Genomic DNA, 27911 nt, shown 5'->3' on the forward strand with positions numbered 1-27911 from the left:
AGAGAAAATACACTGGTCAACTGGTAGAAAGAAAAAATTCCTTTCTCAGAGCCTCCCTCTATGCCCCAATAGGCTAGCCCTTTTCTTTATTTATTCATTTATTTATTACTTATTTATTTTAGCATCAAAAAAACTTTATTTATTTATTTTGGCTGCTCTGAGTCTTAGTTGCACATGTGGGATCTTCATCGCTGCCTGTGGGTTCTTTAGTTGCAGCATGTGGGATCTAGTTCCCTGATCAGGATTGAACCCGGGCTCCCTGTGTTGGGAGTGCAGCATCTTAACCACTGGACCACCAGGGAAGTCCCAGCTAGCCCTTTTATGTCAAGATGGATCTGGGTGCAGGAAAGGAGGCCATGGGGAGGCCATTGGTAATGGCCAAATGCCTGCAGCTAATTTGTAGGTACCTGTGAAAAGTCGTGAGTGTGTGTGCATATGTGTGTGTGTGTGGCAGTGAGAGTGACAGATGAGGATGCTGAGGAGTAAAGGGACATGAGAGAAAGGACAGCACAGGGTCAATGATAGGGCATGGTAAGCAGAGTTCTGAGATGGCTTTCAAAATACTCACCCCTAGTGTACACACCCTGTATAATCCCTCTCCCCCTTCCCCCATGAGTGTGTGATCATGATGAGATTTCACTCCTGTGATTAGTTTATGTTATGTGGCAAAGGTGAATGGGTTTTGTAGATTTAATTAAGGCCTTTAATCAGTTGACTTTAAGTTATCAAAGGAGAGATGATCCTGGGTGGGCCTTACCTAATCAGATGAACCCTCTAAAAGGAGGTCTAGAGGTCAGAGATGGAAGAGGTTAGAGACACTCTCCTGTTGGCCTTTGTACAGACTGAATGCTTGTGTCCCACCCCTCCCCCCAGTCGTATGTGGAAGCCTTGATCCCCAATGTGATGGTTTATGGGCTGGGGTCTTTGGGAGGTCATTAGGGTTAGATGAGGTTGTGAGGGTGGGGCCCTATGATGAGATTAGTGCCCTTATAAGAAGAAACACCAGAGAGTTCCTCCCCACCCCACCCCACATGTGCAAGGTCATGTGAGCCCACTGGCAAGGAGGTGGCTGTCTACAACCCAGCTGGAGAGCTCTCACCAGAACCTGAACATCATGCTGGCACCCTGATCTCAGACTTCCAGCCTCCAGTACTGTGAAAAAATAACTTTCTGTTGTTTAAGCCACCCAGTCTTTGGTATTTTGTTATGGTAACCTGAGTAGACTCATTTAGCCTTGAACAAGCAAACTACCATGTTATTAAAGAGCTGTGTGGCAGGACTAGCAGGTCTTTAGAAGCTGAGATCCTCAGTTCTACAGCTTCATGGGTCTGAATTCTGTCAACAGCCAGTGAGCTGGGATGGGAATCCTGAGGTAGGTCTAGATGAAAATGCAACCTTGTGAGACCCTGGGCAGAGAACCCAGGTAAGTGATGCCCAGTCTCCTGACTCATGGAACTGTCAGATAATAAATGAGTGTGAAATGAAGTCACTAAGTGGGTGGTGATTTGTCACATAGCATAGAAAATTGATGCATAGTGCCTGTTGGAGTGCTGCCTTTGCTCAGGACAAGACAGAATTTTGGTGGGGAGAAAAACCTGTTTTCCCTCACTTTCCTCCTTAGTATTACTCAGCTGAATTTTTGCATCTATATGATTTACAGTATATTTCTTTCAGGAAAAGCAAGGAGAGTCTGCATTGGCTTCATCATTAAAAGCGCAGCTAACCACGGACTCCATGTGTGATGGAATTTCTGTGCTGAAGCGCTTTCCAAGTTTTTCTCAGAAGGTAGCTCAGGATGGATTTAAGAGAATGAGAAGCTTTTATCGGCCATGGCTTCAAGGAAAGAAGCAGTGCCATAGAAGGCCAATAATTCCTTTCCGGATAATATTTCCAATTCTTTTCTCCTGTTGCTGACAGTTGCTCTTTGTTTGTTCTCAAACGAATTCTACCAGTCGGCCTGCAGCTGGAAGTGTGTTTGGTCACCAGGAGGTTGTCTGCCCTGCATTCCTCCTGGAGAGATGAAAAAACTGGGAACTCACCCTACTACTCTCAAGTTTCCTGCCTTTTTTGACTCAGCGTTAAGTGGAAAGAAAGTTGAGTTTTGATAGAAAAGAACCTCTCTGACTCTCTCCCCTTTCAGGTTAGAGAAAGAAAATGCATCCACAAACTGGAGTCCTGGTGGGTGTGAATTGCAGTTTCGAGGAAACTTGATCTTGTGCCTTCCACATCGTGTTGCACTTGACTAAGGACCGTTTCATCCGGCTGACAGAGTCTCTTTCCCCCATGACCCAGGTCCCCTCCATAATCCCCCTCTCAAAGCCTCTTCCTTTTCATTATGTGGTCATAATTATTTCTCTGTCGAGCACATAACCTAACACCTCTCTGTGCACAGTGCCAAGGTCTGGAACCGTAATAAGTGGAATGCTCACCTTCGAAACCATTATTTCAATCATTAGAACACAGTTTATTCCCCAAGAGGACATTAACATTTGAAAATGTGTCAACCAGAGGAAGAAATTCATCATGGTCACAGACCACCTGCCAACTGATTACAATGCAATATTCTGATTTTCCTGGATTTTTTTCAATGATCTAGCACCTGACATTAGTTTATGTTTTTAAGTTGTCTTAGTTTAGTTCCTGGCAAGTTGTTTGTGAAGGTCAGAGAAGTTGATGTTTTAAAATATTTATTTATTTATTTAATGAAATTAATTAATTACTTTGGTTGCACTGGGTCTTAGGTGCAGCGGGCGGGCTCCTTCATTGCATCTCGCTGGCTCCTTAGTTGTGGCATGTGAATTCTTAGATGCGGCATGTGGGATCTAGTTCCCTGACCAGGGATCGAACCCCTGCCCCCTGCATTGGGAGTGTGGAGCCTTAACCACTGTGCCACCAGGGAAGTCCCGAGAAGTTGATTTTTTTTTTTTTAGCATTCTTCCTCCTTCCCCATTCATCTTATTTATTTATTTATTTTGGTTGTGTTGGGTCTTTGTTGCTGTGTGAGGGCTTTCTCTAGTTATGGCGAGCGTGGGCAACTCTTTGTTGTGGTGCGTGGGCTTCTCAGTGTGGTGGCTTCTCTTGTTTTAAAGTACGGGCTCTAGGTGCACGGGCTTCAGTAGTTGTGGCACGTGGGCTCAGCAGTTGTGGCTCGCGGGCTCTATAGCACAGGGTCAGTAGTTGTGGCGCACGGGATTAGTTGCTTCGTGGCATGTGGGATCTTCCCTGCCCAGGGATCAAACCCATGTCCCCTGAATTGGCAGGTGGATTCTTAACCACTGCGCCACCAGGGAAGTCCTGAGAAGTTGATTTTTAAACCCCAAACTAGGAAAGAAATGCAGACAGAATAGGGCAAAAGGATCCACTGAGCGCATCAGGGCTGAGAGAGACTGGCCCCCAGTCCAGGAAGCCATTTCCATACTAGCAGGACTCAAAGCCGACAATGGCCTCTGTGTTTGGGCACCTATAATTTTAAACAAAAATGAGTCTGACTGCTGTGCTGAATTTCTTAGAGGTTATGAGATTAATCAGAGATTAATGAGATTATCTCTGAAGTTCAATCGGTAAGGAGTAAAGGACAAATATTCCACTGCCTAGCATAAAGCCATATTTCATCATTAACAACATTGAAACCATTAGTTGAAAACATCTAGCAAAAAAACATATAGGTTGGAAAGTAAAAATATAAATTCCCCGGGAGCTGGAACATAGGGGTTAGCAAGACATCAACCCAGAGATTTTCTGGATGGTCTTTGTCATCAGAGTAGCACTCCTTCTTTCTGCAGCTCAGGGAGGGAGCCAGCAAAGTGAGATGATGTAATTAGAGTGATCTTAACCATTCACCTTGCAGCTTCGGGGATGTATCTGAAATGGGGAGTATTTTGGTTTGGTATTCCACAGCTCCTCGCCTGTGGATCCAAATCTCTTCCTGTTATCTACTGCTTCATGATGAACCACCCAAACTTTAGTGGCTTCAAACAATGATATTTTACTTATGAATTTGGGCAATGGGGACTGTTGGGAAGTCAACCGGGGTAGTTTGAAGGCTGGGGTAAGCATCATCTGAAAGTCATTCACTCCAGTATCTGGGGATTCATCCCGGGAAGATTAAAACAGTGGGGGCTAGCACAGTGGGGTCCCTTAGGCATCTTTCTGTTTCCATGTGGCCCCTGCAGCTTGGCGGCTTCAGTGTAGCCAGACTTCTTATATGTTAGCTTAGCATCCCAAGGTCCATGTTCTAAGAGAGAGCTAGGCTATGGTCAACAATACTGCACTGTACTCTTACACTTTTGTTAAGAGGGTAGCTCTCATGTTAAGAGTTCTTATCACAATAAGATAAAATTAAAAAAGAGAGACAGAGTGCCAAGGAGAAGCTATATTACCATCTGTGACCCAGTCTTGGAAGACATGCTGCATCACTTCCGCTGCCTTCTTAGATGTGTGTTGCTAAGCTGGCCCACATCCAAAGGCAATGGAATTCCACTCCACTTTTGATGATGTCAAAGAATTTGCAGGCATATTTTAAAAGCACTGCAAATCACTAAAATGTTTTCAAGCATCTCTGCCAGCATTTATGCAGGCACAGTTGGGGGTAAAGAGACACATGAGCCATGGCCCCACCCTCATCTAGCTATCAAATCTCTAGGGCAGGTTTTCTCGTTTCTATTGACATTGGGGACCAGATAATTCTTTGCTGCAAGGTACTGTCCTGTGCATTGTGGAACATTTAGCAGCACCCTGACCTCTGCCCACTAGATGCCCATAGAAACCTCCCCTTTCTTCCCCTCCCACCACCCACAGTTGTGACAACCAAAAGTGTCTCCAGACATGGCCAGACATCCCCTGGGAGGGTGCTAAATCTCCCCAACTAAGAACTGAGGACTATTGCCCTAGGGTAAATGAGAGTTAGGTTTCCCAAAGCTTTCCTGCTTGCATGCAGTATTTACCCCATTCTTCCTTAAGACTAAGTCTCTGCAACTTTATTACATGTTAATACATCGGTTTGCTGTTCTGACAATTAAATGATAAAATGCATGTCAAAACATCTAGCACAGGGCAAAGCAGTTTGATCAATATTTGCTGGCTGTGACATGGAAACAACCTAAATGTCCATCGACAAATGAATGGATACGGAAGATGTGGTACATATACACAATGAAATACTACTCAGCCATAAAAAAGAGCAAAATAATGCCATTTGCAGTAACATGAATGGACCTAGAGATTGTCATACTAAATGAAGTAAGTCAGAAAGAGAAAGACAAATACCATATGATATCACTTATATGTGGAATCCAAAATATGACACAGATGAACTTATCTATGGAACAGAAACAGGCCTACAGACATAGAGAACAGATTTGTGGTTGCCAAGAGGGAGGGGGTGGGGGAGGGAAGGATTGGGAGTTTATATGTAGAATGGATATACTAAGAAGGTCCTACTGTACAGCACAGGGAACTATATTCAATATCCTGTGATAGACCTAATGGGAAAGGATGATTAAATGATAAAATGCATGTAAAAACATCTAGCATAGGGCAAAGCACTTTGATCAATATTTGTTGGCTGTGACATGGAAAAACCTAAATGCCACAATGAGGTATCACCTCACACCGATCAGAACGGCCATCATCACAAAATCTGGAAACAACAAATGTTGGAGAGGGTGTGGAGAAAAGGGAACTCTCCTGCACTCTTGGTGGGAATGTAAGTTGGTACAGCCACTATGGAAAACAATTTGGAGGTTCCTTAAAAAACTACAAATAGAACTACCATATGATCCAGTAATCCCACTCCTGGGCATATACCCAAAGAAAACCATAATCCCAAAAGAAACATGTACCATAATGTTTATTGCAGCACTATTTACAATAGCCAGGACATGGAAGCAACCTAAATGCCCATCAACAAATGAATGGATACAGAAGATGTGGCATATATACACAATGGAATATTACTCAGCTATAAAAAGGGATGAGATGGAGCTATATGTAATGAGGTGGCTAGAACTACAGTCTGTCATACAGAGTGAAGTAAGTCAGAAAGAGAAGGACAAATATTGTATGCTAACTCACATATACGGAATCTAAAAATGGTACTGATGAACTCAGTGACAAGAACAAGGACACAGATACAGAGAATGGACTGGAGAACTCGAGGTATGGGAGGGGGCGGGGGGTGAAGGGGAAACTGAGATGAAGCAAGAGAGTAGCACAGACATATATATACTACCAACTGTAAAACAGATAGCCAGTGGGAAGTTGTTGTATAACAAAGGGAGTCCAACTTGAGAATGGAAGATGCCTTAGAGGACTGGGGCGGGGAGGGTGGGGGGGACTTGAGGAGGGGGGAGTCAAGGAAGGGAGGGAATACGGGGATATGTATATAAAAACAGATGATTGAACTTGGTGTACCCCCAAAAAATAATTTAAAAAAATAGATAAGAAAGTAATAAATAAATAAATAAATAAATAAATAAATAAATAAATGTCCATTGACAGCTCTGTCTGGTTCTACAACTGATTCCTGGAAGGGCATTTCAAATGAAGACGCATTTCAGTAAGCCAATGATACCCAAAATTACTTTATATGACAAACCACTTACCGTGATCTCCTACCAGATTTGAGAGATCACTCACGTGAGTGCTAGTTTTCTAAAACACAAAAGCATGTTAAAATGTAAAGGCACAAACTCCAATGAATAATTGTTCAGAGCTACATACATTATACCACATGTGATATGCTCAATGAATGTTTTAAGAATTTTCCGGGAGTAATTTCCCTGAGATTTTCGCCTTATGTGTTGATCTGAGGACCTCACTTATGTTTACAGCAGCCCTGGGAGGTAGCCAGGGCACAGTATAGTCTCTTCATTTCATTGATGAAGAAACAGTGATTTGAAGGGGAAAAAACGGCTTGCTTAAGATCCTCATAGCTGCTAAATAACTAGGCTCTGTTCTCTCTTTTTATTCTGCTGTTCTTTCCATTCATCTACATGTGGATATTCAATAATTTAACTATTTGTCTAGGCACTGTGTTATGTGTTGTATACCCTGCCAAAGAGAGAGAGAAAAATTATTCCAGAATGGCCATTCAACATTCTTTTACATGACTGTGAAATAAGAACAGGATACTATAAAAAGGAACATCTAGAAAACCATAAAATGCTTTTAGAAATAAAAATATTATAGTAGAAATAAAAACTTTACTAGAAGGGTAAAGTTGAGGAAATCTCCCAGAAGATGGAATAAAAGACAAGGAAATAGAAAACAGAGGCGAAAAAGAAAAAAAGTGAAAGAAGTACTAAGAATGACCAACATCCAATTAATGGAAGTCTCCGAAAAAAATTTCTGACATACTTTAATCTGGACAGACTACTCTCCAGACCAGCTACCCAGATACCATCTTGGAATCACTCTCCAACACCATTCTGGGGATTCTTGGCTTTGTTCCTGTGTAGACAGAGGGAACAGCTTGAGGGAAGGCTTGGGGGTTAAAAGGAGCATGGCAACTTGAGGAACAGAAAGAAAGTCAACTGGTTTAGAGGACTACACAGAGAGAGGGGAGCATGAGGTCTGAGTCGATACACAAGCAGAGTCAGGTCATACGATGCTGCATAGGCTGTGATAAGAATATCTGATTTTATTCTAATAGCAAGTGTATATCATTGAAGAAGTTTAGGCAGTGACAAAGGAATGACATGATATTTATGTTTAAAAAAACTCACCGTGTGCTATTTCAGTGGTCTGTTTGGGTAATGATGCTGTGTAGACCTCAGTGGAGGCCCTTGAATTAGAAGAGTATGTACCCAAGAGGTACCAAGAAGGAAGACTCAACAGGACTTGGGGATTTAGGGGATGTGGGTGATGAGGGAGAAGGAAGTGTCATGACTTATATATGTACCCACCTCTCCTGTTTTGTGATTTTCTCAGGGAATACTTCTTCCAGGATGCAGATGTTTAGGGATGGCGGGTGAATTGGTTCATTCAGGGCTGAGTTTCTGCCAGCCAAGTGGAATGGAATGAAGGCAGCCCAGGACTGGGAGAATTTACCAGGGAGTAAATATAATAATAGACTATGAACTCCAGGATGAACTAAGAAAGAAATGAAAGCAGAGAGAACTGACAGAAAGTGGAAAGGTATTCCCCAGTCTTCCATAGGGAAGGACTGTTATTGTGGGGATACTTGAGCAAGTAACTTGAAGGGATTGGAATGTTTGAATTAATAATTTGGAGTAACACAGAGTTCAGGATGTGACTGAGGGAGGTGCTGGCTGACCTGGGAAGAAGAGAAGGTGACTGGAGGTGATAGCAAGCCCCTGGGATGCTGCATACGGCTATGCAGAGTGTACAAGTAACAACTCCAGGGGGCACCATTCCCACAGGCTACAGTGTTCATTACGCCCCTGGAGTTGGGCAATGTGGCAGCTTCAACAGGGGATGAAAACACAGGATGTTGGATGGATGCTGAAGTCACCAGGAAAGATGGTAAGAATTGGGTGAAGAGGGATACCGTGAGCCAGATGTGTAGATGAGAGTAAAGAAAGGGGGAGGAGGTGACAGGGTGAGAAGGCCTGGTCCTCAGAGAAGCAGGGATCTTGGCTGGAGGACAGAGGAGTAACTGTCTGGAGGTAGCTTTGGGAATAAGATTACCTTCTGACAGTGAGGTTTGAGGGGAAGGAGAAGATAAAGATTCTCATTCTGTTATGCTCAGGGGACAGCTGAGTCTCAGTATAGAAAAAGGGTGGAAGGAACTTTCTGAGACAAAATGAAATGTGAGCTTTTGCTGATCTTGGTGTGAGAGCTTCAGAGACCACGGTGGACGGGTTTGATAAGGAGGGGAGGAGCAGGGGCTTGGATGGGGGCCAAGGAAATACAGAGCATCTTGGGGATATTAATAATGCAGAGGAGAGGTTATGGAGACGGGGAGCATACTTCTGGGGCTGATCAGTGAGGGAGAGTGTAGTGGACAGTGCCCAGGGGATAGTGGGCCTTGGGCCAATAAAGAGAGGTCTTGGCACCAGCCTAGGGGTGGTGACAGCTCAGCAAGAGCTGAGACCCTTGGAGGCATAAGGTGCTCCTCAGTTCTGAACATATGTGGACTGGGGTAACGAAAGGGCAGTTTCTTAGCTCAGGCAGTTAGGGAACAGTGCCAGCTAAATCATAAAAATGGTTACTGCTCCTTCCAATACCGAAAAATGTCCCCTCCCCCGATTCATCAGTCATATGGCTCGTGAATCTCTTAGCATTTACACAACATTGTAATGCTAACCTTTTGCTGTGTATTTGTCTACCCAACTAGACAGGAAACATCTTGAGGGCAGGAACTATATCTTTTGTCCCTCTAATGACCTGGTATGGTACCCAGTAGATATTTGTGGGTCGGTTGGTATCCTGACGTCCTGTGTTTTCTAACTCCTCCACAGCTCTGTAAGGAACCTCTAAGTTGCAAGTGACAGAACCCTAACTCAAACTAATGTAAGCCACAAGGTCACCGAAAGATATCACTGGAACCCATCTTTCCTTCTCCTTATCTTCTATCGTCTCTAATTTCTGCATGTCGATTCATTCTTGGTTCAATTCTTTCCTGCTGTCGCAAAGATATTTAGCTATGGGCAACACCCGATTTATTTTGTTGTCACATTTTCACATCAATCCCAGAGAAAAAAGATAATGTGTGTTTCCTGAAAGCTCTGGTTCCAGTCCTTGAATGACTATGATTGATCAGATTTGGCTTGTGGTATCTCCCCCGAAACACTCTGTGGCCAGAGCTTGGGGTGCTCTGGTTCTCGTCGTCACACCTGTGATGGGAGCATCAGGGCTGGGTGGTAGCCAGCCCACCAGACCAGAGGGTCAGCTCTCACCAGAGAAGCACAGCAGGCATTTTGTGCAACAGCTGACTCAGCAGTGAGAGGCGCCTCGGGGGTCTCAAAGGAGGTAGTGTAAGGCGAGAAATGAAAGGGGAAGAATCCGCTCTTTTACTGAATACCCAGTGAATGTTAACCAGTAGGCTCTTTACAGGTTCTGATCTCGTTTGATCCTCCCAACTATTCAGTAAGGCAAGTAGGATAATTTCAGGTTTAAAGAAGAGGAATCAAAGCATGGATAGGTTAGGCTGAAGATGAAAGTAGGGTTCAAATCCAAGATATCTGACTTCAAAGGCCCTGTGCTTTCCTTTAACTGGGGTTTATCAACCTCAGCACTATTGACATTGAGGACCAGAAAGTCTTTGCAGGGAAGGCTGTCCTGTGCATTGCAGGATGGTTAGAAGCATCCCTGGCCTCTACCCACTAGATGCCGGCAGCACTCCCCACCCAATTGTGACAACCAGAGATGTCTCCAGACATTGCCAAATGTCCCTGGAGGGGCAAAATTGTCTCGGTTGAGAACCAATGTTCTAAACCATGCAGCTGAGCTAATTCAAAGTTGTACTGCCTAAAAATCCAGGCACCTGCAATTGGGAAACATCATTGGAGTTTGTGTCTTTACATTTAACATGCTTTTGTGTGTTTAAGAAAACTAGCACTCACATGAGTGATCTCTCAAATCCATTAGGAGACGGTAAGTGGTTTGTCATATAAAGTAATTTTGGGTATCATTGGCTTACTGAAATGTGTCTTCATTTGGAATGCCCTTCCGGGAATCAGTTGTAGAATCAGACAGAGCTTCTAATATTAAGTAAAGAGAAAAGGTGGTACATTGCAAAGTGTTCTGCTCTGTCTGACACAGTCTAGGTAAAATCAAAGTGGGGAGAGCCTCCGCTGTAACGGTCCCCAAGAGCCACTTGGCATGTGTACAAAGTTCTGTTTCTGAGAGCAGTCGGGCTGCCCTTTCTGTGTGGAGAGAGGGTTATGAGCAGGGCCTGGGTGCACAGAGCCTGGAGGGGAACTTGGCACAGCCCCTGCTTACTTCATCCTGCCTGCCAGTCTGAGCCGATTTGTAAGGCTGTGTCTGGTGCCAGGGACCGGGTGGGAAAGGGGAAGTAAATTCAAACAAAAGAATGCCCCTGAAGTGTCTGAAAAGAGGCTTTTAGCACCATTCTTTCAGTGCTCTCAACCAGACGGAAGGTGCAAAAATTTAAAAAGCAGCCACAACCACTTTGGAGAATGGTTTTGGGGATCCAACGCAGTGATATTATCGCATCTATTTGTTGGACAAAGGACTTCATTGTATCACAAAATAAAACATGTTTCTCCTTCCAGTTCCTGCTTTGTGACGTATCTTCAAAAATGAGCTTACAAAGGAGCAGTCTGGAAACTTGGCAAAGGTGGTTTTTAGACAAGTGCCTTCCAAAATATCTGATTGAAAGGGTTTTCAGACTGTTTTCCTGGCCTGCTGTGCAATTTGCAAACAATCCCCTTTTTTGGTCAGTTGGGGGTGAGGGATGGATGAAAGTCTTTGAAACTCATTTCTGACATGTATAGACAAACCTCTTCCAAGTTTGTTAGTTTTCAGAACGGGCAGCAACTGAACGGTATTGCCATTAATTATGGAGTTCACATCAGGACCCTCAAATGTCCTAGAGGGTCTAGTTCCAGGGTTGTTTTCTGTTCCTCCGCCCTCCCTTCCATTCTGGACCCCTCATGGACACTTTCCAATGTCCTGGTGAATTCTAATTAATGGTTAAATTTTTTATATTCAGAGTTTCATCAGATTCTCACATTTTCTAGGCACTGAAACACTCTACATGACTTGTAGATGGAACTAATTATCCTCAGTAAAAATCTAGTCAAGGAATTCTCCCCAGCCAAGAAATCCAGAGTCAGGATGTAAGGCCAGTTTCCCAGGAGTGTAAAACTCCATAGCATATCTCAAAAGGTTACATATTGTATGAGTCCATTTATATAACATTCTCAAAATGACAAAATTATACAGTTGGGGAGCAGATCTGTGGTTGCCAGGGATTAGGTAAGGGAGGAAGGGTGTGACTCCAAAGGGATTGCATAGAGAATTCCTTTGTGGTGACAGAACAGGTCTATATCTTGATAGTGGTGGTGCTTACACAGGTCTACACACGGGGTAAAATGTCACAGGATTATACAAGAACATACCAAAAAAAAAAAAAAAAAGAGTTGACACAAAAATTGACGAAATTTGAAGAAAGTCTGTTGTCCTGTTAATTGTATCATCCCTATGTTGATTTCCTGGTTTTGAAAACATGGTATAGATATATAACATGTCTGTAGAAGCTGGGTGATGGGTACATAGAACTTCCCTGTACTCTTTTTGCAACTTCTTGTGAGTCTATAATTATTTAAAAACAAAAGATAAAAAGATTAAAAAAAAAAACGCCCCAAACTGTATGTCTTTATAGCATCTACCATGGTAGAGATGAGATGACCCATAGTGGGTGATTAAGAAATGAATGAGATGTTACTGAATAAATGAAAGATCTTGTGCATTATATGAATGGAAACTTCAAATTGTGACAATAGATGACATTTTTGAGTACTTGATATGTGTCAGGCATTGTGCTAAAGATTTTAAGCATAATCTCATTTAATCCTCATAAGAACTTTATGACAAAAATTGTTTGTTTAAAAGATAAGTCCACATACTTGGTAAAAGTGTAAAGAAAGACAAGGACATTACGAAAGACCAAAAAATCAGGATATTAGTTAACACTGGTTAGTTGGAAGAGCAATACTGTCATGAGGTGGGGAGGTGAGTGTGTGGAGACACGCAGAGGTTATGTGGATATGTGTTGTATCATTAATTTTATTATTTTGTTGACGTATAGTGTTATTTACAGTGCTGTGTTAGTTTTTGGTGTACAGCAAAGTGGTTCATATATATATATACGTTTTCATATTCTTTCCTATTATGATTTATTACTGGATATTAAATATAGTTCCATGTGCTGTACAGTAGGTCCTTGTTGTTTATCTGTTTTATATATAGTGGTTTGCATCTGTCAATCCCAAACTCCTAATTTATTCCCTCCCTTCCCCTTTGGTAACCATCCGTTTGTTTTCTATGTCTGTGAGTCTGTTTCTGTTTTGTAAATAAGTTAATTTGTTCCATATTTTAGATTCCATGTATAAGTGTTATCATAGGGTATTTGTCTTTCTCTTTCTGACTTACTTCACTTAGTACGATAATCTCTAGGTCCATCCATGTTGCTGCAAATAGCTTATTTTGTTCATTTTTATGGCTGAGTAATATTCAATCTTCTATTCATTTAGTTTCTATTCTATCAATTTCTGTTGATTGGAGAAGGCCAAGAACCCTGGTTGGTATCACCAGGAGGGGACACTTAGCTCAGATCTGTTGGTCACTGTGACCGCTGGCTAGGAGCCACACCAGAGCCTCACACAGAGGCCCCCAGCATGAACTATCCATGTGTCTTCCAAAAGAGTAGTGCCATGGGCGAAATGAAAATGGTTTCCAATGTAAAACCTGACAGCAGACTCATGAATCATTAATTCCACATCAGCCCCTGGCCCAGCATGGACATACAGTCAGATCCCAATGATCCTGCTCAGGAAGGGAGCGAGCGTTCACACGTTCCTGTCGCAGTGCCTTTAGGATGCGGAGAGCAGAGGCAGCCTGTACCAGGAACCCTGAAGGTTAAGAGCTGGAAATGGACTCTGACAGCACTGGGCCAGCTGCTGCAATTTACAGATGAAGAACACGAGGTGTGGGGAAGCTGAGACATGTTCCCGATTTCACAGCTACTGAGTGATCTGGATCCCAGAGCTCCAGAGGCAGGTCCCTCTACTACTCATGATGTTTACTGATATTCTCAGGGTTTGAGGGCGCTCACAGAGACATACACAAACTAGTCAGACACAAACACACATGTGGGGTGATGGGAAGGTAAACTGGGAAAACAAGATCAAGTTTGGAGTAAGGCTTTTGTTCACAAAGTGCATTTTAAGCTCTTTTTCACAATGCTATGGGATTTTAGCTGCCTTACCCCAGTGGATGTGAGCTCTACGGAGAGGACCCAGCAAGCTGTTCCTTCTCAAAGTTAGCAACAGAACAGGGATGTTTGGCACTATTTGATCTTAATTTCTTTTTAAAAAATTATAGAAGTAATATGTGAATACTTGCTCCCTGTAAAAATTCGAACAGTACAGATGTATATAGGATAAAAAATCTAAGCACCCATTCATTTCTTTCCTAGATGCTGTTCTCTTCCCTGTGAGGAATCACTGCTTACCATTTGGTTTTTATCATTCAGAATTTTTTCTGTGCATTTATGTATAGATATAAAACATACTTATATGTAGTTTAAAAAGATAAAAGGATCCAGCTATTTGTATTGTTCTGTGATTTGTTTTTTCTGTAAACAGTGTGTCTTAGACATCTTTCCGCCTGGGTCTGTCTGGTTCTACTCCACCGTCTTTGTGACTGCATTTTAGCACCTTTGTTGTAACTATCCTCCTAGTTGACGGCCATTGGACTCAGTCCAAATGAACGAGGATCAATGACTATTTCAGTCCTCCTGCCTTGGCTTGGACCACCTGTGTGAGTGTTTCGTGGGATCTCTTCTCAGAAGTGGAAGAGCCTGGTGTCTGCAAGTTTTACTAGATACTGTCAAGGTGGCCATCAAGAAGCTTACACTGAGTTGCATTCCCACCACAATGTATGTTTATCCATGTTGTCACATTCTTTTCATAAATAAATATAATCAATCTTTAAAAATTTTGCCATTCTGAGAGAAAAAAGGGTATCATTATATTGCTTTACTATTCACTTCTGTGATTCCTAGTGAGGTTGAATATCCTTTCTTATTTGCCATGTGTGTTTCTTCTGTTAATTACCTAATCATATCTGATTTCCTTTTTAGAAAAATTGTTCTTACTGATTTGTAGGCACTGTTTATAAATGGATAGTGACTTTATCATGGTGCAAATCTTTCTTCTTGGTTTATTGCTTTTCTTTGAAGTGTGTTTATGGTGTTGCTTGCCTTAGAGAGGCTTTAAATTTGTGAGTAGTCAAATCAGTAACTTTTCCTTTTATGATTCATACATTTTATGTTTTGCTTAGGAAAACATTCTCCAAGATTATGAAGTTCTTATTTAAAACTTTCTTCTGATATATTTTTAATGTTAAGATTTTTAATCGAAATAGGTAGATTCAGCTTTTCAAGTTCTATTAAAAACCCTGTCGATGTTCTGATTGGCATTTCTTTGAGTTTATAAATGAATTATGGGAAAATTGATATTTTACAAAATTTAGTTTTCCCATTTGTTTGGAAAAAAATTTTTTTTACTACTTCAGTAAAATAGTTTTCTTCACAAGTTTTGTGCATCTTTTTTAAAATTAATTTAAATAAAATGTCATTAAAAATATTCTTTTTTTTATTACTTATCTATATTATACATATTAGCGTATATATGTCAACCCAATCTCCCAAATCATCCCCCCTACTCCCGTTTTCCCCCCTTGGTGTCCATTCCTTTGTTCTTTACATCTGTGTCTCTATTTCTGCCTTGTAAACTGGTTCATCTGTACCGTTTTTCTAGATTCCACATATATGTGTTAATATATGATATTTGTTTTTCTCTGAGTTACTTCACTCTGTATGACAGTCTCTAGGTCCATCCATCTCTACAAATGACCCAATTTCATTCCTTTTTATGACGGAGTAATATTCCATTCTATATATGTGCCACATCTTCTTATCCATTTATCTGTTGATGGACATTTAGGTTGCTTCCATGTCCTGGCTATTGTAAATAGTGCTGCAATGAACATTGGGGTGCATGTGTCTTTTTGAATTATGGTTTTCTCTGGGTACATGCCCAGTAGTGGGATTGTTGGGTCATATGGTAATTCTATTTTTAGTTTTTTAAGGAACCTCCATACTGTTCTCCATAGTGGCTGTACCAATTTACATTCCCATCAACAGTGCAAGAGGGTTCCCTTTACTCCACACCCTCTCCAGCATTTATTGTTTGTAGATTTTCTGATGATGCCTATTCTAACTGGTGTGAGGTGATACCTCATTGTAGTGTTGACTTGCATTTCTCTAACATTTAGTGATGTTGAGCAGCTTTTCATGTGTTTGTTGGCCATCTGTATGTCTTCTTTGGAGAAATGTCTATTTAGGTCTTCTGCCCATTTTTTGATTGGGTTGTTTGTTTTTTTGATATTGTGCTTCATGAGCTGTTTCATTAGGTAGGTCCTATTTATTTATTTTTGTTCTTATTTGAAGTACTCTAGGAGGTGGGTCAAAAAAGATCTTGCTGTGATTTATGTCAAAGAGTGTTCTTCCTATGTTTTCCTCTAAGAGTTTTATAGCATCTGGTCTTACATTTAGGTCTTTAATCCATTTTGAGTTTATTTTTGTGTACGGTGTTAGGGAGTGTTCTAATTTCAATCTTTTACATGTAGCTGTCCAGTTTTCCCAGCAGCACTTATTGAGGAGGCTGTCTTTTCTCCATTGTATATCCTTGCCCCCTTTGTTATAGATTCGTTGAGCATAGGTGCGTGGGTTTATCTTTGGACTTTCTATCCTGTTCCATTTATCTGTATTTCTGTTTTTGTGCCAGTATCATATTATCTTGATTACTGTAGCTTTGTAGTATAGTCTGAAGTCAGGTAGTCTGATACCTCTGGCTCCATTTTTTTTCTTAAGATTGCTTTGGCTATTTGGGGTCTTTTGTGTCTCCAAACAAATTTTAAGATTTTTTGTTCTAGTTCTGTAAAAATGCCATTGGTAATTTGATAGGGATTGCATTGAATCTGTAGATTGCTTTGGGTAGTATAGTCATTTTCACAATATTGATTCTTCCAATCCAAGAACATGGTATATCTCTCTATCTGTGTGTCATCTTTGATTTCTTTCATCAGTGTCTTATAGTTTTCTGAGTACGGGTCTTTTATCTCCTTAGGTAGGTTTATTCCTAGGTTTTTTATTCTTTTTGTTGCGGTGGTAAATGGGATTGGTTCCTTAATTTCTCTTTCTGATCTTTCATTGTTAGTAGATAGGAATGCAAGAGATTTCTGTGCATTAATTTTGTATCCTGCAACTTTACCAAATTCATTGATTAGCTCTAGTAGTTTTCTGGTGGTATCTTTAGGATTTTCTATGTAAAGTACCATGTCATCTGCAAACAGTGACAGTTTTACTTCTTTTCCAATTTGGATTCCTTTTATATCTTTTTCTTCTCTGATTGCTGTGGCTAGGACTTCCAAAACTATGTTGAATAATAGTGGCAAGAGTGGAATCCTTGTCTTGTTCCTGATCTTAAAAGGAAATGTTTTCAGTTTTTCCCCATTGAGAATGATGTTTGCTGTGGGTTTGTCATATATGGCTTTTATTATGTTGAGATAGGTTCCTTCTATGCCCATTTTCTGGAGAGTTTTTATCATAAATCGATGTTGAATTTTGTCAAAAGATTTTCCTGCACCTATTGAGATGATCATATGGTTTTTATTCTTCAGTTTGTTAATCTGGTGTATCACATTGATTGATTTGCATATATTAAAGAGTCCTTGAATCCCTGGGATAAATACCACTTGATCAAGGTGTATGATCCTTTTAATGTGTTGGATTCTGTTGACTAGTATTTTGTTGAGGATTTTTGCATCTATATTCATCAGTGATATTGGTCTGTAATTTTCTTTTTTTGTTGTACCTTTGTCTGGTTTTGGTATCAGGGTGATGGTAGCCTTTAGAATGAGTTTGGGAGTGTTCCTTCCTCTGCAATTTTTTGGAAGAGCTTGAGAAGGATGGGTGTTAGCCCTTCTCTAAATGTTTGATAAAATTCACCTGTGAAGCTATCTGGTCATGGGCTTTTGTTTGTTGGAAGATTTTTAATCACAGTTTCAATTTCATTACTTGTGATCAGTCTGTTCATATTTTCTGTTTCTTCCAGGTTCAGTCTTGGAAGGTTATACCTTTCTAAGAATTTGTCCATTTCTTCCAGGTTGCCCATTTTATTGGCATATGTTGCTTGTAGTATTCTCTTATGATGCTTTGTATTTCTGTGTTGTCCATTGTAGCTTCTACTTTTTCATTTCTAATTTTATTGATTTGAGTCCTCTCCCTCTTTTTCTTAATGAGTCTGGCTAAAGGTGTATCAATTTTATTTATCTTCTCAAAGAACCAGCTTTCAGTTTTATTGATCTTTGCTATTGTTTTCTTTGTTTCTGTTTCATTTATTTCTGCCCTGATCTTTATGATTTCTTTCCTTCTACTGACTTTGGGTTTTCTTTGTTCTTCCTCTAGTTCCTTTAAGTGTGAGGTTAGATTGTTCATTTGAGATTTTTCTTATTTTTTGAGGTAGGATTGTATTGCTATAAACTTCCCTCTTAGAACTACTTTTGCTGCATCCTGTAGGATTTGGATTGTTGTATTTTCATTGCTGTTTGTCTCTACATATTTTTTGATTTCCTGTTTGATTTCTTCAGTGATTTCTTGGTTATTTAGTAACATGTAGTTTAGCCTCCATGTGTCTGTTTTTTATGTTTTTTTTTCCTGTAATTTATTTCTAATCTCATGGCATTGTGGTCAAAAAAGATGGTTGATATGATTTCAATTTTCTTAAATTTACTGAGGCTTGATTTGTAACCCAAGATCTATCCTGGAGAATGTTCCATGTGCACTTGAGAAGAAAGTGTATCTGTTGTTTTTGGATGGAATGCCCTGTAACTATCAATTAAGTCCATCTGGTCTAATGAGTCATTTAAATCCTGTGTTTCCTTATTTATTTTCTGTTTGGATGATGTGTTCATTGGTGTAAGTGGGGTGTTAAAATCCCCTGCTTTTATTGTGTTACTGTTGATTTCCATTTTATGGCCGTTAGTATTTGCCTTATGTATTGAGGTGCTCCTATGTTGGGTGCATAAATATTTACAATTATTGTATCCTCTTCTTGGATTGATCCCTTGATCATTACATAGTATCCTTCCTTGTCTCTTGTAATAGTCTTTATTTTGAAGTCTATTTTGTCTGATATGAGTATTGCTACTCCAGCTTTCTTTTGGTTTCCATTTTCATGGACTATCTTTTTCCATCCCCTCACTTTCAGTCTTTATGTGTCTCTAAGTCTGAAATGGGTCTCTTGTAGACAGCATATATATGGGTCTTGTTTTTGTGTCCATTCAGTCAGTCTGTGTCTTTTGGTTGGAGCATTTAATCCATTTACATTTAAGGTAATTATTGATATGTATGTTCCTATTATCAGTCTTAATTGTTTTGGGTTTGTTTTTGTACATCTTTTTCTACTCTTGTGTTTCCCTCTTAAAGAAGTTCCTTGAGCATTTGTTGTAGAGCTAGTTTGGTGGTGCTGAATTCTCTCAGCTTTCGCTTGTCAGTAAAGCTTTTGATTTCTCTGTTGAATCTGAATGAGATCTTGCTGGGTAGAGTGTTCTTGGTTGTTTAAATATATTGTGCCACTCCTTTCTGACTTGCAGAGTTTCTGCTGAGAGATCTACTGTTAACCTTATGGGAGTTCCCTCATATGTTATTTGTCATTTTTCCCTTGTTGCTTTTAATAATTTTTCTTTGTCTTTAATTTTCATCAGTTTGATTACTATGTGTCTTGGTGTGTTTTTACTTGGGTTTATCCTGCCTGAGACTCTTGTGGTTCCTGGACTTGGGTGGTTATTTCCCTTCCCATGTTAGGGAAGTTTTCAACTATAGTCTCTTCAAATATTTTCTTGGGTCCTTTCTCTCTCTCTTCTTCTGGGACCCCTATAATGTGAATGTTGGTGCATTTAATGTTGTCCCAGAGGTCTTTTAAGCTGTCTTCATTTCTCTTCCTTCTTTTTTCTTTATTCTATTCTGCATCATTGATTTCCACCATTGTGTCTTCCAGGTCACTTATCCATTCTTCTCCCTCAGTTATTCTGCTATTGATTCTTTCTAGTGCATTTTTCATTTCAGTCATTGTATTGCTCATCTCTGTTTGTTCTTTAATTCTTCTAGGTCTTTATTAAACATTTCTCGCATCTTCTCCATTCTTTTTCCAAGGTCCTGGATCATCTTCACTGTCATTATTCTGAATTCTTTTTCTGGAAGGTTGCCTATCTCCACTTTATTTACTTGTTTTTCTGGGGTTTTAACTTGTTACTTCATCTGGCACATAGTCCTCTGCCTTTCCATTTTCTCTATCTTTCTGTGATTGTGGTTTTCATTCTGCAGGCTGCAGGATTGTAGTTCTTCTTGCTTTGCTGTCTGTCCTCTCTTGTGCATCTTGTTATTTGTTTTTTTCTAGGTATTTAATAGGTTTGTTCCTCTGGGATTTTGAAATTAAATTGCAATTTCTATCAGTTTTTTTTGTTTTGGAAGTACAAAGCTATTGATTTTTTAAATGGCTGCCTTACTTAGACTTCTTATTAGTTCTCTATGTTTTTTGGTTTACTTTCTTTATTTAAAAAAAGATAATTATGTCATCTGACAATAATGGCAGTTTTGTCTTTTTTCCTCCAATACTTATGAATTTTATTCACCTTTCTTATCTAATTGCAGTAATTGAAACTTCCAGAATAATGTTGTGTAGCATCTTTCCCTGTTTTGAGTTTTAATCAAATGCCTCTACTATGATACTATGAAAGAGTCTGTTGTTTTCTGTAATTCATTTTATCAAGTTAAGGAAAATTCATTTACCAAGTAAATATAGTGAGTTGCAATAATAAGTGTCTTAAATTTAAACTCTCATTGTATTCCCCAAATAAACCCTACTTTTTTTTTTTTTTTTTTTTTTTTTGGCACACAGGCTTAGTTGCTCCGTGGCACGTGGGATCCTCCTGGAGCTGGGACCGAACCCATGACCTCTGCACTGGCAGGCGGATTCCCAACCACTGCGCCACCCAGGAAGCCCTAAACCCTACTTTTTAACACCATTAAATTAAATGCCAAACCCTACTTGCCAATTTTAAATTGTTTATTACTAAATAGAGGCCTAATTTTAAAATAATAATAGTGATAATAAAACAAGAAAACAAGAATTCAAGTGTTTTCAACAAACACAGGAGGAAGCAAAGAGAAAGAGTGGATGAAAGCAGGATAAGCATCTTGCCTTGTTTCGAGAGGCAAGATGCTTATGAATTAGTTTTCAACCTTTAAAAAAACTTTTAATTAAAACATTTTAAATACATGTGTTCAGTGTAAATTTAATCTTGAGAAAAGTGGAAATAGAAAATGTTATTTCCAAACCACTAGAGCAAAAAAGGAAACAAAAAAACTTCTTTAATCAGCAAAAATAAAAGATGAAGAAAAAAAGAAGAAACAATGCAATGATAGCTCATAGAAAAAAAAGGTAACAGGAAGGGGAACAGTTATCTGTTATGAAATATCAGTTATCAAAACGAAGGTGGTTATATTAAAATAGCCTATTAAGTGTAGAGACACTTAGATTGAGTTAGAGAAGAAATTTCAGTTATTTGATATATACAGGAGACATGCAAAATAAAAGGACACAGAAAAACTGAAAATGGATACAGTTATACCAGACGACTTGTAACCAAAAAAGACAGAGGCCGGTATTAATTTCTAGGAAAACAGATTCTAGTATGAAAGCCATCATATGGCCAAAGAGGGACATAACATGTTGTTGAAAGATCTAGTTCATTGGGGAGATAAAATCATTATGAACTATTGAGGACATTTCATATCCACTCAATATAATATTCATGCACTCTCCCAGATTTCCCAGCCCCTTGCAGTTAAATGTGGCTATAAACTAGTTCAGACCAGCAAGCTCTAAGCAGAAGTGATGGGTGCCACTCCCAAACCAGGTAATTAAGAACTGGGGTGTGACTTCCACTGCTCTCTTACAAATTGCTTAACATCAACAGCCATGCTATTTAAATGTGTTTAGCAGTAAATATACATTTATGTTTTATTTTTTATTACCATTATTTTTTTAAACAATCCCTTCTCTTAGATTCATTTTCCATCTTAATAATGTCTATACTCATATAATTTGTTCGGAAAAGTTTTCTGAGTTTTAAAACATCTCAGTACTCATGTGTCTGAAAATGCCTTTATTTGGCCCTGACACTTAAACGATACTTGATTCGAGAATTCGTGGTTCATAATGAATGATATTTCGTAAGAACGTTGAAGGCATTGCCCCATGGCACTCTAGGGCCTAGTTACAGGCAGATTCTTTGTGTTTAACCTTTTTTCCCTCTTTCCTGATTGTTAAAAAATTTTCTCTTAAATGCTGGAATTCAGATTCCTCCAGACATGCTGAAACTATTCTTTTGTTTTCTTTTTTTCCTACTCCCTTTCTCCCTCCTTCCCTCCTTCCTTTTCACTTTCCCTTCACTCTGTCAACTATTGAGTTCCATTGAATGTTTGACAATACTTCATGGCACTTCATATTTTTAGATAAGGGCATATAAATGGACAGAATTGATAGCTCAGATATGTTTTTCTAGTGCAAATGGAAATCCCTGTTTCTCTTGGTGATCACTACAGTCCTGGTTGGAGGTGTGGTGCTCGTTCTGGAATGAAGAGCAGTTGTGGGTCCTGGTAGGCTAGATTTCACTTCAGGGAAAGCTGTAGATTGTCTTCAGATGAAGGTTAGTATCTTCCCTTGAGGTAGCCCCAAAACATTTAGGAAATTTCTTTGTTCCAACCCCAGTATCTACTCTGAGAGTCTCCTGTGTCAAAATTCCCATATTGCAGAGCTGCACTTGAGGTCAGCATCTGGCACTCTACATGGGCAGGAACACTCTTCTACTCTTAAAACAGTGCCCAGGCCTATCACTTATTCCTTCTTCTATCCCTACTGCCCCTGATCATTGGGTTGTTTTAGAGTTCTTCCTTGGAAGACTTCTCATTTCCTTTATGGAATTCTGGATTCTTTAGATCTGTTTCCACCTGCTTTTCCTAGAAAATTTTCAAGGTTCTGATATGCTAGTGGCAACTCTCTTGGTTTCTCAGCTCTGCTAAAATTTATTTTGTTTGCATATGTCCTCTGTCATGTCAATAGGAATTTGGAGAATGTGACTGGGTAAACACTTGTCTTCAGTCAGCCATTTGAAACCTTCATTTGCTCTTCCTCACTCAAATAAGTCTGAGATTATTTTCTGGACGAGCCATCTCCAAAATATTCTGCTTTGTAATAAAGGGTCAGGCAGCTAGATTTACAGAAGAAAACTGAGTTATCATCCCCATCCCCAAATTAAGATAGCCTTATTGTCCAGAAAATAAACAAAAAGAAAAAAGAAACATTAAAAAGTCTAAAATCCTACCAACTTATTCATGTTAACAATTTGAGTTGTTTATATACACACAGAAATGTACTTTTTTCCATAAAATGAGATTGTAGTGTTCAATACAGCTAATATTTATCAGGTGTTTAGTATATATCTCAGCAGTTTGCTGAGATTTTTTATTATTTTATTTTTATGTTATTCTGTTTAGTCAGTTTTCTCACTCATCCTTCTCACAGCCCTTCACATTTGAGATTATTATTAGCTCCTCCTTTGTTGCTCATTTAGGGTAAGTCACTTGCCCACATTCATCTAATACTTTTAAGCACTACATTCTACTACCACTTATATACACATAGTTTTATAACCAGTTTTGGAAAACAAATCCACGGATGCCCTTTTCATGTCAATCACTATATATCTATATCATAAATGGTAATTGCTCCATAATATAATATCTTATGTATATATTCTAATTTATTTTTCCAGAATATACAATGCTATATTGCAGACTATTCACCAAATTGTATCAAACACTTCTCATGAGTCAGAAATTGTGTTGGGTACTGGAGATAAGTAAGACGTGGTCTCTGACCACATGGGGTTTACATTCTAGCGTGGGGCCTATACAATTACAAATGATGACACGAAAGACTGTTAGATTAAAAATGTGATCATATGATATCACTTATATGTGGAATCTAAAAAAAGATACAAATAATTTTGTTACATGATTAAAAGTGTTCTATAGTATTAATAAAAATTAAATAATAAAGTTTATATTACCTGCAAAAAAAACTGCCTATGATATGTGGACTTTAAAAATATCTTTAAACTGATTTCTAGCTGCATCTTACTGTAATCAGAAAATATATTGTGCATGATATTCTTTGAAATTTGTTGAGATTTTTCTTATGGATAAGAACATAATCTTGTTTTACAAATGATCTATGTACTCTATAATGATATACTCTATAGTTTTGGCTTATAGTATTATAACCATGACGATTTCGTCAGGTTTGCTAGTCATGTTATTTAAATCTTCCATATGCTTACTGACTTCTTTTTTTGTATACTAGATTAATCAATTACTGATAAAATTGTGTTGAATTTTCTCACCGTAATTCTGGATTTGTTTATTGGTCTAACTGCACTACTCTAAAAAAAAAAAAAGACAAATGTGGGAGATACAAGATCCTAGTGTATGCTCAGTTTGAGAGCTGGTCTGACCTGGGAGGTATGAGCAGCCATAGATGTAGTGGAGGAAAGTTTTTCTATTGCTTGCTGGGCCTTTAGTGGGCTTTCTGCCTCTTTGGCTCTATCTGCGAGATGGCGTTAAGTAGAATCCAATCCAAGAAGTCTGAGAATGATATTAACCTAACGACTTTCTTACTAAGAATCCCTGGGATTAAGATCTCCTTGCTGTGCACAAATCATCTGAATGAATTAAACATGTAATTGAAAGACTCATCGTGTGCTACTAGAATGCTTGGCTGTACCAGAAATAAAATGAAAATGAAATCATTTTCTCTTTCAAATAAATATTATATACTGTGGGCTTCACTGGCTCCATTAGCACTATCCAATTGCACAGAGGCGATTATATTATTTATAACACATGCAGATACTAAGAGGCTCCTTCAACTTAAGGCAGATAAGCACTGCAAGATCATTTCCCTCTTTACCCAACCACCCAGTATTTCTTGCTGCCTCTCTCTCTTTCTAAAACCTACAGACTGCTGGGTGTTTTTGAGACTCCAGAGCAAGCAGCCATTTTCAAAGGGTGTTTACTTGCTCAAAATAATCTAGGACCATCATGAGACTGGTATGAGAATTCCTTGTTGTACTCTGGTTGGGTCATGATTTTATTTGCAGGTTACCTTTCTTAAGCACTCAGGGTGTGTTGTCAGTAAATAAAATGCCTGTCAAATTAGTCACTGGCCCTGCAATAAATTCAAAAACCTACAAAATGAATCCAGTTAAAAAAGTGCATATCATCTTCCTCCACAAAAGGATAAAAATGGAAAGAATAGACATACAGATGGCAAGCAGGCACATGAAAAGATGATCAATATCACTAATTATTAGAGAAATGCAAACCAAAACCACAATGAGGTACCACCTCACACCAGTCAGAATGGCCATCATTAAAAAGTCTACAAATGATAAATGCTCGAGAGGGTATGGAGAAAAGGGAACTCTCCTACATTGTTGGTGGGAATGTAAATTGTGCAGCCACTATGGAAAACAGTATGGAGCTTCCTAAAGAAAATTAAAAATGGAGTTACCATATGATCCAGCAATCCCTCTTCTGGGCATATACCCAGAAAAGACAAAAACTCTAATTCAAAAAGGTACATGCACTCCCGTGTTCACAGCAGCACTATTTACAACAGCCAAGACTTGGAAGCAACCTAAGTGTCCATCAACAGATGAACGGATAAAGAAGATGTGGTATACATATACAATCGAATTTTACTCAGTCATAAAAAAATTAAATAATGCCATTACAGCAACATGGATAGACCTAGAGATTATCATACTAAGTGAAGAAAGTCAGACAAAGACAGATCTATGATATCACTTACATGTGGAATCTAAAAAAATAATACAAATGAAATTATTTACAAAACAAAAACAGACTTACAGACATAGAAAACAAACTTATGGTTACCAAAGGGGAAACTGTGGGGGAAGGATAAAAGGGAGTATGGGATTAACAGATACACACGACTATATATAAAATAAACAACAAGGACTTACTGTATAGCACAGGGAACTGTATTCAATATCTTGTAATAACCCATAATGGGAAAGAATCTGAAAAAGAATATATATAGATATCTGAATCACTTTGCTATATATCTAAAACTAACATGATATTGTAAATCAACTATACTTCAATAAAAAAAAATGGAAAGAATAGTTACTGTTCACTGAGCACCCACAATATATCATGGGCGTCACACACATTTCTAATCTGCTGAGGAAATTAGGGATCAATGATGTTAAATAATTTGCTCAATGCTGCTCTACAAAAAGTAGAGCTAGGATTTGAACACAGATCTTTCCAGCTTCAAACATAAGCTTTTCCTACCTGGAGTAGCTGAAAAAACAATGGCTGCAAAATCTTTGACTCTTTTAACATCGAGTGGTTCGGTCTATGTCCCCTCCCTTTAAATCTGGGTGGGCTTGGAAAGCTGGAGCCAATAGGCTAGGACATAAGTGATGCTTATGTGGCTTTTCAAGCTGGATCACAGAAGGCCATGAGCTTCTGCTTTATTTGCTGGAACATTTGGAACCCTGAGCCACCAAGTAAGAAGATTTCTATCCAGATGCCACCATGCTGGGTGGAAGCCGCAAACACATGGAGTAGTCATATTTGTAAACACTGCAGCCATTGTTGACACTTCTGGCTAAGCCCAAACTTAGACATCCCAGTCCAGGTGCTAGACATGCAATTGAAGAAGCTCTAGATGATTCCAGTCCCCATCATTCAATTACCTCTAGGCGTTTGATTCTTCCCAGCAGATCAGACACTGTGAAGCACAGGTGGATCATCCTCATCATATCCTATCCAAATTTCTGACCACAGAATCCTGAGCATAATAAAATCTTTGTTGTTTTCTACCACTAAATTTGGGGTGATTTGTTGTACAGCAGTATTTTGCAGTCAGAAGGGATCTTGGGTGTTGACTAAGCTACCTCCTACCTAATAATCAGAATCTCACCTATTTCTAGTTGAGAGGTTACACACTAGTGGTTAATGGCTAAATCTGGCTTTTAGAAGGGTTTTGTTTGGCTCCCAGAATTGTGAGTTTTAACAATGATTAAATTTTAACAATCATTAAATGCAAGCTGAATTTCCAGCTTCTCTGGGAAAATAAGAAGATCTGGAGACACTGGGCTGGAATCCCGGTAAGAAAACAGTTCTATGTTTCTGAGTAGCAGCTACCTCCCTCATGAGAGCCTTTGCTCTAAAGTGTTAGTGTCCTCAGCACTCCTGATTGCATTACTGGCCTTCCTGCCTGCCTGCCTACTGTGAGCATTTGTGTTTGTTGACTTGAGAGACAGATGATCTCATAGACTGGTTTTGAGTGCTGAAAGGTGCTTAAGAATTATTGTTTCTTCCACTTTTATCTTCCAAATTTCAAGTTCAGTTTGCATTATCATAATCTATTTTGCATGTATAGTAATTACAGTGATGACTGGAATACCTTTTAATGCTATGAAATAGTACAGTTTAAAATGAACATTAAATCCCAAATCTTATATTTAAGCATCCATCTGTCATGATAAAGATGGAAGAGAAGTCAGCTAACTGTTTAATTAGGGGAAAAAAAATCTCTGTCTTGTACTCAGCTTTGAAAAAGTAGGCTATCCTTCAACTGTGGACTTAATGCCAACTCTATTTAGGATTTACGAATGGATTTGTTTGGGGGGAGGACCCTTCTTTACCAGAGCCCTTTCTGGAAGAGAATTTGGATTTTGGCATGAATCCACCTCTCTGTGGTTCCTGAGCTGAAACCCAGTTCTTTTGTGTAGCCATGATAAATCATTTGATTTAGGAGAGCTGTCAGTGAAAGTAGCTGCTATTTACTTTGCCAGGGTTGGTAGAATACTAATGTGACTGCTTGCTAAGAGTCTGAAGGGGTAAGAGGAAGAGAAAAAGAATTTTCATATTTACTGAACACTTAAAACTCAGACCAGAGCATATCTATTTTCATTGGCAGTCTTGCAGAAGGAAATGTCTTAAATTTTTTTTTTTTTCACTCAAACTTCAGGATTAA

The sequence above is a fragment of the Hippopotamus amphibius genome, chromosome 7, assembly GCF_030028045.1.
Source record: "Hippopotamus amphibius kiboko isolate mHipAmp2 chromosome 7, mHipAmp2.hap2, whole genome shotgun sequence".
Lineage (NCBI taxonomy): Eukaryota > Metazoa > Chordata > Mammalia > Artiodactyla > Hippopotamidae > Hippopotamus > Hippopotamus amphibius.